Raw genomic sequence first — 14,552 nt, 5'->3', positions numbered from 1 at the left:
CCATCAGGGGTTGTGTGAAGACCTAATTAAGTTAATTGGGGCCAGGGATTTACGGAAGAAACAGTAAAAAGCTAAGAGACAGTTGGACTGTGTGAAACGCATGAGGCAGGCTGGCAGAGCCTCATGGTGTAACAGGTGGTTCGAGTATCCTGTCTAGTGGCAATGGACAATTGGTGTTGGGCAGTGTAAGCGAGTGTGATATTACAGGCCCATGTTGGACTTTGCATTCCGCCAGGCTGCGTCAGTATGGGGACACCGCCGGCCATTGTCACCCCAGTGTAGAACAAAGGCAGGTTCTAGAGTGATGAGGTTGAGATTCCCCAGCCGCGTGGGTACTCCTGTGGGCGGCAGCCCGCCAGCTCGCGGCCACCCGTACCCACCCAGGCCACCCCGCGCGCCAGCTCAGCCCGGGTGGGGTGCTGTGACGGTCACGCGCTACCCGGGGCTACCCCCTTAGGGCCACGAGGTGGCCACATGCCTTGGCCACTTTCCCGGGACAGCCTAGGGCCACATCTTGTCGACGCATGAGGAGCAAGCAAGCTAAGTGTGTCAGCTAGTGTGGTAGTAACTTTGGTAATGAGGAAAAATAAGGGAAAGAGGGCAGTAGAAAGGAGTAGAAATGAGTACTATTACAGTGTGATGTGTACCGGTGAAATTCCCAGTAAGAGTTATCTCAGAGCCTCGCCAGGCTAGAAAAGAAGCTGAGTGGCAGCTGTCAGTGGAAACCAGTTGTTGGATCGGGGCGGTACCTGGAGATAGATATTATACACGGGAACCACACTGTATGTATAAGTAGACTGACTAGAGTATGTAAACCAGTCAGGGTAGAGATTTATCATATAAGTGATCCAGCCTGTCGATTCTATATAATCGTTCAGGCTGGATTAATGCCATAGAGTACCGTAAAATTATAATCATTAGAGGTAGACAGGGATGTCAGTGGGGACCCCTGAAGTCTGTGTAGGTAGTTGCACACTACTTGGTGATATAATTTTTCATTGATTATGTGAATGCCATTTCTATGTGTTCATTTGCATGTTTATGTACTGTGTTGTGTGGTAAGTCAGTAGGTGTGATTGCTGACTGATTGCCTAATGATGTCATTAGCATGTGGGGTATGCTGACGGCATCATTATGTTGCAGGTTTGTGCAGTATTGTTTCAGTTATACAATATTATTGCCCCAGGAACTGTGTTGAGGGTTTAGGGACCTCTAGGATTATTCAGGGGAATTCACAGTACTTAATGAGAGCAGGCAATTGATGGGTTAATTGCCTGGCTGAGGTATGTGTGTGTTCACAGTAGTCCTTTGCAATCGGGTGCAAGAAGATAAGGGGGGCAGTAATATTAGTATACTTGTGTGTGTTGCACAACCGGTGTGTTTTATTGTGTGGGCACAGTAATTAGCGAGTTGCAGTAGCCGCAACCATATGTGGGCAGTGCTGTTATGATGTTGCATGCCATTATAGTGTGACCTATGTAACGCTGGGGTTACTTTGTTTCTTTAAGTTGTGTTGAGGACTTAAGGATTCAGTGAGTTAATTAAGGGGTAATTAACTGGATAAGGGGTGCACACTTAGTATTGTGGAGTGAGTGAGGGCTGTTATAAGAGAAACAGTGTTAAGCGAGAATGAGATACGTCTCGGGAGCAATTAATTGTCCATGTGACAAACTAATTGACCACTCTAGCTAATTATGTAATTTGCCTTCTCATCATGAATTCACGTAGTGGGAGAGGATCTGTCTGAGTCTGTCAGTACTTGTGTTAACGTATATGCTCGAGACTAATTACCTTTCAGGGGTATAGCAATTAGTGGCTCATGTTAATTAGTGGAGTAATTAACATTGGAGAGCTCCGGTGACTCGGTAAAGCGAGGTCATGGAGCTAGCATAAATCGTTGTATTAATCATATCCTGTCTGAGGACAGTGGATTATTGGCACATCTTGTTAATTAGGGTAATTAACTCCTTTCCCGTGAATTCACAGTGTTTGATGAGACCTGCTTAGGCAGTGCGGAGTGAGACGTATTTCTGGATGATTAATTATCGGTCCTGGTGACAGTTAATTAATGGCTCAGCAGTAATTAGTGCCCTAATTAGGGTAATTAACACTCACTAGTAATTTTTTGACACAGACTGTGGAGAAGCTACCAAGTTAGGGTAGGCTTAGTTAACGTAACTCAATGGGGATGTAATTAGTGGTCCGTTTGACCTTAATTGAGAATTACTCACTGAATACTTGCAAGGAGTCAAGTGTGGTGTAATATGTTGAGTTATTGTTAACAAGAGAGAGACAAGTGTTAATGATTAACGTAGGGACGTGTAAAGGCAACAGTCACAGTGAAGTTCACGCAGTGGAGGAATTGTCAAGTGAAGACTAAACGTAGTGTTAACGATTTAACGAGCTGTCGTTAATTGAGTGACTAACGTAAGGGTTGACGGTCTGTTATGATCGGAGTCAATTGCGCTGTAATTAAGCTTCCGTAATTCGTTGGACTGATCAGCTCTGTCTGTGGACAGAGTGATTAAGCACTCGTAGCTAATTAAAGATAATTAGTAATCGCCACTTAGTGAATTCACCAGGTGTTGATGTTGTTGTTTACACGGAGTATTTGAACATTGTTTGTGATTACCGTAGTACTTTGTTGCTGACTGCTGCGATCAGTCAATTAACGTAATTAATCACTTCAGGCAATTTCCTTTGGTTGTCGTCTGGTGACGAGAGTAGAGTCATCTAGGGATCTGTGGAGCTGTGTCCCAGAATTCCCGCCTTGCCTGTCTGTGTATCGGGTTACAACAGGGCAACTTCTTACTGGGAGTTGCAAAGAGTGTTCACACTGGGTTGTGATAGGGGGGAGTCACTGTTGGACTCCCGCCTAGTTACGTGGGTCTCTCCTGGGGGGCGGGAGGACCCCTAAGTTTGTGATTATAGTAGCTGTCAGGGAAACCGTGACACTATTGATTGCCGGCTTGTGTCTTTGTTTCAGTGGATCCTTCATTTGTTCAGTTAGTTCATGTTGTCAGCCCGAAGTGTCAGCAAGATGGAGCCTGCTGTCACTTCTCGAGGGGCTGTTGAATAGCTGTGTTGCAAATGCCACTTGATGTACAATAACGTAACCATTCGCTGTGGTGTAACTTAGTCTGTGATATTTTTCTTTGTTTTGCAATATTGCGTCATCAGTGGGCACACCTGTGTTCAGGTTAGTTCAGTATGCAGCCTCACAGCAAGGGTTGCTATTTAGCTGTTTGTTATCGTGCCACTGGATTGACATTAACGTAATGTAAACTCGGTAATGTAGTAGTTAGTCTCTTGTTATTATTAAATTGTTATGTTATAGAAAACAGTCTTTGATGTCAACCCTTCAACCATATTATTCCACCATATTTCTGCATATTATTATTAATGTTGATGTGATCTTGATAAGGCGGCTGTTCTTGGGAATTCAAATTCCAATTCATAGCGCAACATCAAATATAAATATTGATTGTGAGAACCCGTCGGTTACCCTTTATTAGTTTTAACGTCCTGTTTAACAAGGAGGAGCCAGCGGCCTATTGTGGACAGGTTTTCACCCTTGATGGTGGAGGCCAGGCGGTTTGCTCCCACTTTTCCTTTTTTCTATTGGACTCATGCTTAACTGCCGTGAGCAGACTTTAAACTTGTAGTCCACCTCCTAAGGGAGGTAGGCGTAGAGAAAAATCTCACAGATGGGGGGTATGGGTAGGTTTTTGGATTGATTGGATTTGGGGATGGCAGGATTAGGATAGGATTGTGTAGGGTTAGTTTAAAATAGGATAGGTAAGGTTAGGATAAGGTAATTTACATTATATTTTCGGAGTTGCTCGAACGATATGTTAATCTTGTTAACTGTTATGCATAAATATAAGGGGTGTTACCAACTAAACGATTATTGGGACGAATTCTCACTTTATTTATTGCTAGAATATGACCCATATTTAAAAAAAAAGAATTTAGGGTTCAACTAATTACATCCGACTAAACGACTAATCATTTATATAGAATGGGATTATTAACTATGGGTGTATATATGCACGTACGTATGTATGTTTGTATGTAAGTATGTATGTATGTACGTATGTAAGTATGTATGTATGTATGTATGTATGTATGTATGTATGTATGTATGTATGTATGTATGTATGTATGTATGTATGTATGTATGTATGTATGCATGTATGTATGTACGTATGTGTGAATGTATGTATGTATGTATGTATGTATGCATGTATGTATGCATGTATGTATGTATGTATGTATGTATGTATGTATGTATGTATGTATGTATGTATGTATGTATGTATGTATGTATGTATGTATGTATGTATGTATTTATGTGTGTATGTAAATATATGTATGTAAGTGTGTATGTGCTCCAGTTTTGATTTTTGGTTAGGAAAAACAGGACAACAAATATTTGTAGATTAATATTAGGATTTTTGTGTATTTTTCGAGGTCCAGGAATGATTACCTTAAGAATATAGTGACAAGTCCCAAGCCGAGTTGTTAGATGAATGAAATGATGTACGATATTTGGACAGCAAATTTGGTTGAACTAAGAACTGCATAATGAAATGATTACAGTTGTTTATGCATTTTTTGTTGTATAATTTCCTGGGGTCTGGGAATGACTACCCTATGGTTTTGGAAATTTCCCCCACATGAAAAATCCAGTTTTTAAAATAAAAATTGTTTTTACCTGTTACAGATGTGACATCTATATAGTAGGTATATAAAAACATGTATGTATGCGAATGGAACGTTGTGTCAAATTTCAAAGCAATCGGTGAAGAGCTTTCGGTGATAAATGATTTTGACCAAACGAACATTTACATTTTTATTTATATACTAGCAGTACCCGACCACGCGTGGCTGTGGCTCAGCAATGCATGTGCATTGCTGAGCCACAGCAAACTTTCCTGTCCCCCAGTCCTCCCCACCATTTCCCGCTCAACCGTATCTTCGGCCTGCCAACCATTCTCCACTGCACCATCCCCTCGTCTTCCCCACCATGCCCTACTCCCCTGTCACTTTGTCCTCCCCCACCGTCCTTTATTCCCCCATCCCCTCGTCCTTACCATCCCAAACTCCTCCGTCCTCTAGTTCTTCCCCACCATTACCCCCCTCCCTTGTCCCCTTGTCCTCCCCGTCATCTCTCACTTCCATCCCCTCGTCATCCCCACCATTCCCCCACTCCCTCGTCCGATGCCTTCTCAAATGGTCTGATGTTCCCATCAGAAAATTGAGAATATCAAGTGATCTGATGTCACCATCACTGAAATATAAGAAAAACAGTTAAAAAATGAAATGAAAATATGAAAAAAACTATACTCACTAAATGAACTGTAGGGTAAACAACACAGCTCAATTCCAATGCAATTCCCACAAAATAATGAAATCAAAATGAAAATAAATCAAAATCTATGAAAATTCAATTTATCAATGCAATCAGAAACATTGAAATGAAATTGTAACATTTAGTATAGCATGTGTGTTGCTCTTACATGCAACAGATGGCACTGTTTTTCAAGAAAAGCATAGTTTTACCTGTCACAGGTGTGGCATCTATATTTATACTTACGAAATGAACGGTATGGTAAACAACACCGCTCAATTCCAACACAATGTCACACAAAATAATTCAATAAAAAATAAATAAATCGAAATCTATGAAAATAAAATTTATCAATGCAATCGGAAACCTTGATATGGAATTTGTGATATATTTAGTATAGCGTGCATGTTGCTATTATGTGCAACAGATGGCGCTGTTTTGCAAAATCGAATGTTTGTATCGTTCAGTGGGGTGGCATCTATATAGTAAGTATATAAAAAGATGCGCATATCGAATGCAACATTGTGTCAAAATTTCAAAGCAACTGTTGAAGAACTTTCGGTGATTAGAGCGTGTCTTGCTTTTACATCCAACAGATGGCGCTGTTTAAAAAAAAGCATGCTTTTTCCTGTCACAGGTGAGGCATGTATATAGTAGATATATGAGAAGATGCGCCTATTGGAATTCAACGTTGTGTCAAAATTTCAAAGCAATCGGTAAAGAGGTTCGAAGATTTCTCTCATATGAAAAACACATGAAAACACAGTTTTTCAGAAAAAGCATATTTCTTTACCGTCACAGACGTGACATCTGTATAGTATGAATATAAAAACTTGCTCGGATGCGACTGGAACGTTGTGTGAAAATTTCAAAGCAATGCGTTGTTGTTGCTCAGCAACGCATGCCATTGCTGAGCCACAGCAACCCTCCCCAGTCCTCTCAACCATTCCCCACTCCCCCGTCCCCTCATCCTCCCCACCACTCCCCCGTCCCCTCATCCTCAGTGCAATTACGGTAATATTGCAACTTTATAGGAAATCGTTAAATCATAAATATATCTTGGTTCTTATACTTGAAATATTGTTACATTCAACATTTGAAAACAAAGTTTATATCTGTATTTTTAATAAAATATAAAACATTAATGCTTATCAACTCATCTCTGTTAGTTAGTTTAGTTCATTTATTATGCACCCCATTCCCATCTTGTGGGCGGTAGTGGAAAGGGTAACAGAGCCACATAATTGGCTGAGGGACTGAACCCCACAATTCATTTAGCTAAGCAAGTTACAATTTTGATGAGCTAGTTGCAAAATTCAGTATAAGTCGTTTCATCATAAATGGGTTCGAGATCGACCACAAGTAGTCCATTACATAATTTACCAGTATTGTGCAGCCTGTGATCCCCGCCTGACTGGATACTGATACCTAGGTACTTTTCATGTGTCCGGACACCGGCGATAGGGTGGTATTATTTATTTAACTTAAGAGATATATTTTTTTAAATTTTGTCACATTAACAGCTACATCTTCCTTTCTTCTGACATAGATTTTTAAGGTTAATTAAAATATATGGAAACTAATTATGCAATTTATTTGCGGGTGTGCAGGGCTTCACACTCTCAGAGCTAGCCATCAAGTAACTATCAAAATGCACATATCTTCGTTTTCACTTCAGTTATATTAATGACAAAGGATTTTAAATGTTGCCTATCTTTCTACCTTTCTTATGATATAAAAACTTTCGTTAATTGCAATATCTAGATCAAACTAACATTGATTTCAAAAGGTTGTATTTTCCATCAATGGAGAGCATCAGCCAAGAAACCTTCTTTAAAATATGAATATCTTTCCCTATCCAATAAGATCTAATCTCTGAATAAAACGCTAAAACGATTTGATTGTAACCTATCCACCGCTGCCCATTGGATGGGGGAGGGGGTTATGTGTAGGATAAACATATCAATTGTGACACTAGCCCTCCATATATGTCAGTGTCTTCAATTGTAAACTGTACTTGTGGTCGGTCTCGAGCCCATTGTTGATGTGACGATGTGCATTGACTTTTGTAACTAGCTCATCAAGATTATAACTTGCTTGGCTATATGAATTGTGGGGCTCAGTCCCTGAGCCCATTATGTGCCTCTGAAACACTCCACTATCTCCCATAGGATGGGTATGGGGTGCATAATAAATGAACTAAACTAAACTCTCTGCCTTTTTGATTACATATACAATTTATAAGCTTTATTTGTGAATCTCAATTAATTAAACAATATATCACAGAGCCTGTAAGGTTCGGTGAGATGAGCGAAGAGACATGGGAGATTTTACATAAGTACAGTACTTGGTAGTTTAAGTAGCGAACGCATGTCAACGAATAACGAGTATATATAACAAAACTATTGTCCTATCAAGTCGATTTAACTTCCAAACATATATTTTTTAATAAATGTTAAATGTTTTCTGGCTAGTTATGTTATATTTTATTAAAAAAACGTATTCTACTTGTTAACAATATCATTTAAACTTGTGATAATTTATGCAGAGAAGTGCGACAACTGGATATGCCAGCAAACACTTTCCAGAAAGCAATATATCTTTGGTAAATCGCTCCACAACATTGATGCTTGGACTGTCGCCTTCCTTTGATGCTACTTATTTACTTATTTCATAATGAAATTATATTATTTTGGAGAAATATATGTTTTCTCATGTTCTGCATTCAGCACCCACATTATAGTGAGTAAATATACCATATTACTTCATTACTTAAATAATGCTAGGAGGGTTTGAGTAGCTTTGGGTCTTTAGGTGGACAGAATCTCCAATAGATGGGGCGACAGTCGCCCCATCTCTCTTGCCCGAGCGAGATGGGGTATTCGAAATTAAGAGTCGAGACTTAATTTAAAATTGATATATCTTTGTCCTCCAACATGATATATTTCCTTTGGTGCACTCATAATAATGCTCATATCTCGGTCTTTCTGGAGGCATATAAGATTTTAGGCTTTATTAGCGTATCTTTGTTAATTATACAATATATCGGCAAGTGCATAGGCGTCTGCACTCCATGCCCGACAAGCTACTGAACGCCACTATAAAAACATATGTATCTTCACATGAGCTGTAAATATGTCTATTGTAATGTATTTAAAATGAAGCTCATATTTCTATCTTTCTTAAGACATATAAAACATTTGTGTTTATTAACGAATTTACGTGAAATAAACATTGATCTGAGAGAGAGTTGCTCTGTCATTCAGTCCGTACGGGGTCGGAGCTCCGTAATTTTTAAAATACATGTATCTTCATTAGAACTTCATATATGTCTATGGTAAAGTGTTTAAAGTGAAGCTTATATGTCTGCCTTTCTTGAGACATATAAAATATATATGTTTATTAACGAATTCACGTGAAATATACATTGTTCTGAGAGAGAGTTGCTCCGTCGACCGATCTGTCCAGGGCCCGAGCTCTGCTATTAAAAATGTACACGTATCTTCGCTTTAAATTTAAATATGCTCATGGTAAGGTATTTAGAATGATGCTTATATTTCTATCTTTCTTGTGACATATAAAACTCTTACGTTTATTAAGGAATCTGCGTGAAATAGGCATGGTTCTGAGATGAATGCTGCGGTTTTCGAGCTCGTCGAGCGATGATCACTGCCACTTTTATAAAAATGCAAATATCTTCAGTTTTACTTAAAATATTTGTCTGGTAGAGGTTTTTAATATAGATCGCATTGCTGTCTTTCTTCTGACTAATAAATAATTTTCGTTTAATAAGTTATCAAGATGTTTTCAACAATATTCTTTCAGCGTTCGTCTTTTCCAACGTGGGCGACCCTTTTGGAAACGCGATACTTGAGTTAACCCATCCCATAGTTGGGTCAATTTTCCATTATGGTTCGGAACGCTTATACGCAACCTGTGGGCGGTAGTGGACCCCATACCCATTCTCTGTGTGGTTGTAAACCCGATACATATCCTGTAAGCGGTAGTGGACACCATACTCATCCTCTGAGTGGTTGTGGACCCGATACATATCCTGTGAGTGGTAGTGGACCCCATACCCATCCTGTGAGTGGTTGTGGACCCAATACCCATCCTGTGAGCGGTAGTGGACCTCATACCCATTCTGTGGGCTGTAGTGGACCCCCATACTCATTCTGTGGGTGTTAGTAGAGCATATATATACCGATACATTCATAAATACATACATCTTACATACATACATACATACTCCCACCAGTGGGGTTCCACAGGGCTCCTACACATAACCCCCTCCCGGTAGTGGACCTCATACCCATTCTGTGGGCTGTAGTGGACCCCCATACTCATTCTGTGGGTGTTAGTAGAGCATATATATACCGATACATTCATAAATACATACATCTTACATACATACATACATACTCCCACCAGTGGGGTTCCACAGGGCTCTGTACTCGGACCCATCCTGTTTCTAGTATATGTAAACGACCTTCCAGAGGGTATAGACGCATTCCTCTCAATGTTTGCTGATGATGCAAAAATTATGAGATGAATCAAAACAAATGAAGATAGACAGAGACTAGAGAACGACCTGGACAAACTGGAGAAATGGTCTAGAAAATGGCTGCTAAAGTTCAACTCAGGAAAGTGTAAGGTAATGAAATTAGGCGAAGAAAGCAGAAGGCTGAACACAAGGTACCATCTGGGATGTAAAATCCTGCATGAGTCAAATAGAGAGAAAGATCTGGGGGTCGATATCACACCGAACCTGTCCCCAGAGGCCTACATCAAAAGGATATCATCAGCGGCATATGCTAGACTGGCCAATATAAGAACTGCCTTTAGAAACTTGTGTAGGGAATCGTTCAAGACCCTGTATACCACTTATGTAAGACCAATCCTGGAGCATGCAGCTCCTCTTCTTGAGAATAGGTGCAGTTTGCATGAAGGGGTAACCCTCCCGATGACTGCACCAGGACAGATGTAAGGAGACGCGTTGATGGTAAAGAGGAGAAGAAAGTCAAAAGCGGTAGACGTGATGGGCCGTAGAGAGAGGAGTGGCGACGAAAACAGGGGCGAACGGCAGAGGGAGACTCCCCACACCGGGGGGCGGGGCGTTATGGTCACGGTGGCAGCTGATCCAGGCACGGCGTAGCGGTGCGCGCAAGACGGGAACTAATATTTCTCCGGAAACTTACGGTACGGAAAGCGCAAGCGGTACGCTTCCCAAACCACCCACAGGTCGGCGGGCAGCCGGCCATCAGGCTGTACCCTCGGCTGAGACATCCTATCCGGCACCCTATAAACAAACTCCTTCTTTGACGACACCCAGATGGTTGACGAGCACCACGGGATCGGAAGCACCCGGGCAACCCGATAAGGGCCCAACTCCGGACCCTCACAGGGCACGACCCCAGCAGACGGGACTAGGCAACCCCCAGACCGGGGCAAGGAAGGAGGGGGAACTGCAGGCACGGCAGCGACCCCACCACAGGGCACAGGAGCCGAGGCTTCCTGGCGCACATCTTTCCGCAACTTCACGACGAGGTCCCGACCATCAGGGACAACCCCCCACTGCGGGGACCCAACAGCAGGAGACGCAGGAGGCGGGGCACAGGGAGTAACGTCGAAGCCCCTCACAGCACCATCATCCTCGGCGGGGGACGCCAGCTGAGCACCATACTCCCCCACCTCCTCCCAAGGCACACCACGAAGGGGGGAGACACTCCGAGCCCGCCGCGAACGCTTCGAGACAGGCCGCACCACACCACGCCCAGCAGGCCCCGCCGCAGGCACAGCCTCCACCGTCATATCCACACAGGCCACACCCGCACCGTCCGAAGAGTCCACAGAGGCCACATCACCCACACTGTCTACATCATCCACGGAAACAGCCTCAGAACACCGACGCGCACGCTTCTGCAAAGGAATGGGAAGAGCAGAACTACAGGAGGCAACACACTCAGGCACGGCAAGCACCTCACCACGAAGCACCCCCTCCAAAACGGCAGAACCCGCGTCCCCGGGAGCCGGTAACACATCCACAGGCGGGGGCGGAACATGAACCTCCACCGGGACACCTTTCACTACACACAGCTCAGGCGACAGCCCGACACCCTCACACACCGGCGGAACAACCCCAGGGGCCACAGCTGGCACTAGACGTGTCGCACAGGCCGGAGAGCTCTCCTCAACAGGCGGAGCAGCAGACAGGCAGGCAGGCGCCTCAGGCACAGTACCTACACCGCCCGAACGCAACAGGGGCGGAAAATCCTCCGCACGAAGAACATGCACACGACCAGTCGCTCCCACGTCGCACGCAGCAGCCAGATGACCCTCGTGACCACACCGATAACAGGTGCGCGGTTGATCCCGGTACTGGCAGCGGAGCGTGTATCCCAACACGGACATCGACGACGGTACACTACCCTTCAGCGACATCGTCAGGGTGCGGGAGCCGTCAAGCATACCAACACAGTGCCCGGCAACGACCTTGTTCCAACGAACACTCAACACTGTCCCAAACCGTTCGAAACAGGAGGTTAAAAAGTCGTCCTGAAATTCGAAGGGGGCACCATGCACCGTCACAGACGTCAAGGTGACACTAAGATTCACTACCTTAACTGAGCCAGCTGAATCAGGGAGAGGGTAAACACGCCCCTCACACCGCTCGAGAAACTCCTGAAAGGCGGCCTGGAGGCGGAACTTGACCACAGCACGGTGGCCCTGAAGCAGCTGGATGCCCACCAGGTCAGACAGCTGCACATGCAGCACGTCTACTAGGGCGACACCAACCAATGGATGGTCCACCGGCACCGTAAACGCCAGACCAGCTGACAGCGTCCTCTGCAATGGAGGGCGAAACGTCCCCATGGCGAAGCAAACGTCACCCCGTCAGTGGCAAACCACCACCAGCAGGGCAAACAAGCGATCACCCAACGTAAACACTAGCCAGTGCGGAGAGACCTCAGGAACGTCCGACCCGGCCAGCGGTCACCACGCAACCCCGCATGCAGCTCCAGCCTGGAGTCCATACCTAGTTAAACACAAGATAAAGTTAGAGAAGAGTCAGAGGTATGCCACCAGACTGGTCCCGGAACTGAGAGGAATGAGTTATGAGGAAAAGCTAAGGGAGCTGAACCTCACAACCCTGGAAAACAGAGGAGTAAGGGGAGACATGATAACCACCTACAAAATTCTCATGGGAATTGACAGGATGGACAAAGACAAACTCTTTAGCGCTTGTGGAACACGAACAAGGGGACAAGGTGGAAACTTAGTACCCAGATGAGCCACAGACGTTAGAAATAATTTTTCAGTGTCAGGGTAGTTAAGAAATGGAATGCATTAAATAGTGTTGTGGTGGAGGCAGACTCCATACACAGTTTCATATATAGATATGATAGAGCTAAATAGGCTCAGGAATCTGTACACTAGCTGATTGACAGTTGAGAGGCAGGACCAAAGAGCCAGAGCTCAACCCCCGCAAACACAACTAGGTGAGTATCTTATATCCATCCTGTTTGCTGTAGTGTACCCCATAAACATTCCAACGTATCATCGTTTTCTGTAGACATTCCTACAGTCCATTCTCTTGAAATGTTCAAAGTTCACACTATTGTATATAATGACGATAACTGAAGCACTATTATTATAGGGCGCATCCGATCCCACTATCGTCGTCGCCCCTAAATCAACACAACACTATTATTATATGTAATAATTAATTGTTCTTATTATAATTTACTGAGAACTATTAGGTTTTCTCAAAACAAAACTACGAGCCTTTAATAGGATGTAGCTGATCCATTATATTCGAATAGCATGGACAATAGTAAGTAAATTTCCTAACACAAGAGGGACCGGAAAAATACAATCACGACTATCCTGCTGTCTACGGCGATGGACATGTACTGTGGAACATACAATGGTACGTGAGGAAGGGTTGGTGCCTGGATAAAAAATATAACTGGCAATCTACCACATAGTTACTATTCAAATTAGCAACATGGGGGACAATAATCATTTATTTACATATGTGCTGTGTTATAGAGGAAACGGAATGGCATCCCATATCCTCACATTCAAGCCTATGTTACGTCTGTCCATCCATTACATGAGCTAGCTATAATTCGAACCCAAATAGGCTAATTTACAATATTTTATGAACAAGATAGTTCAATTCATTGACCTACGATGCAATGCATTTATATTATTATTTTATTATTTATTTATATACAAGAAGGTACATTGGGGATTAACAGAGAACATAGAAACTGAGTTGATTTTTCATTCTTGTAAAGCCACTAGCACGCATATCGTTTCGGACAAATCCTTAAACTAACAGATAATTTTAGACAATTCACAGCAAAATTGACAAAAAAATGTTTACAGGCATTTGAAAGTTTTACTTTACAGGTACAGATCATTTTAAGTAGAATAATTACAGCAAATAGTCAAAAATTTTACAGGAATATTGCAAGAACTTTTGACACAGAAGCAGATTAGCCATACCCTAGATAGCCCTACCTAACATGACCTAGCACATCCAAAACTAGATATGATTAACGTTGGCAGAATTTATGCTGTCCCACCTAAATTTGTTCTTACTTAAGCCAATTTCCCAAAAATGTACTCAGTTTTTTCGTATCCTAACACAGCCAAAGCCCATTTTTACCAAAGTTTCACCTATTCCATCTAAATTTAATGTATATTTCCAATATCCAACATCCAGTCTTGGCACAACATTTCCAGTTCCCAAGACCATTTCATAGAGCTAGTATTGGATCCATCTAGCTATTTTGCACTATCCAGATGTGTTTTTCTATCATCAATCCTACTAAACCAGACTTGTGATTGGGTGTGATTATAATTGTACAAATAGCACAATGATTAAAATTGTGCAAGTTGTGTATTACTTGTTCAGGTTATGTTTTGATAGTATTTTGCATAAGTTGTACAATGATTGCAATTATGCATTGCTTATATGCCCCCAAATTGTTTATCGTTTGTGCAAGTTACGTATTAATTGTATATGTTTTGTAAGTGTATTTGTGAAATTGAGTATTTAATGTATATGTGCTAGTTATGTATTGTTCATATTTTTGCTAGTTGTGTATTGATTATATTTGTGCAGGTCTTGTATTAATTGTGTATATGTTGCAATTCTATTTGTGTGAATTGTGTATATGTGCTAGTT

Source organism: Procambarus clarkii, chromosome 31 (genome assembly GCF_040958095.1).
Source record: "Procambarus clarkii isolate CNS0578487 chromosome 31, FALCON_Pclarkii_2.0, whole genome shotgun sequence".
In the NCBI taxonomy this organism is placed as follows: Eukaryota; Metazoa; Arthropoda; class Malacostraca; order Decapoda; family Cambaridae; genus Procambarus; species Procambarus clarkii.
The sequence above is the reverse complement of the archived record's forward strand: the minus strand, read 5'-3'. Positions refer to the sequence as shown.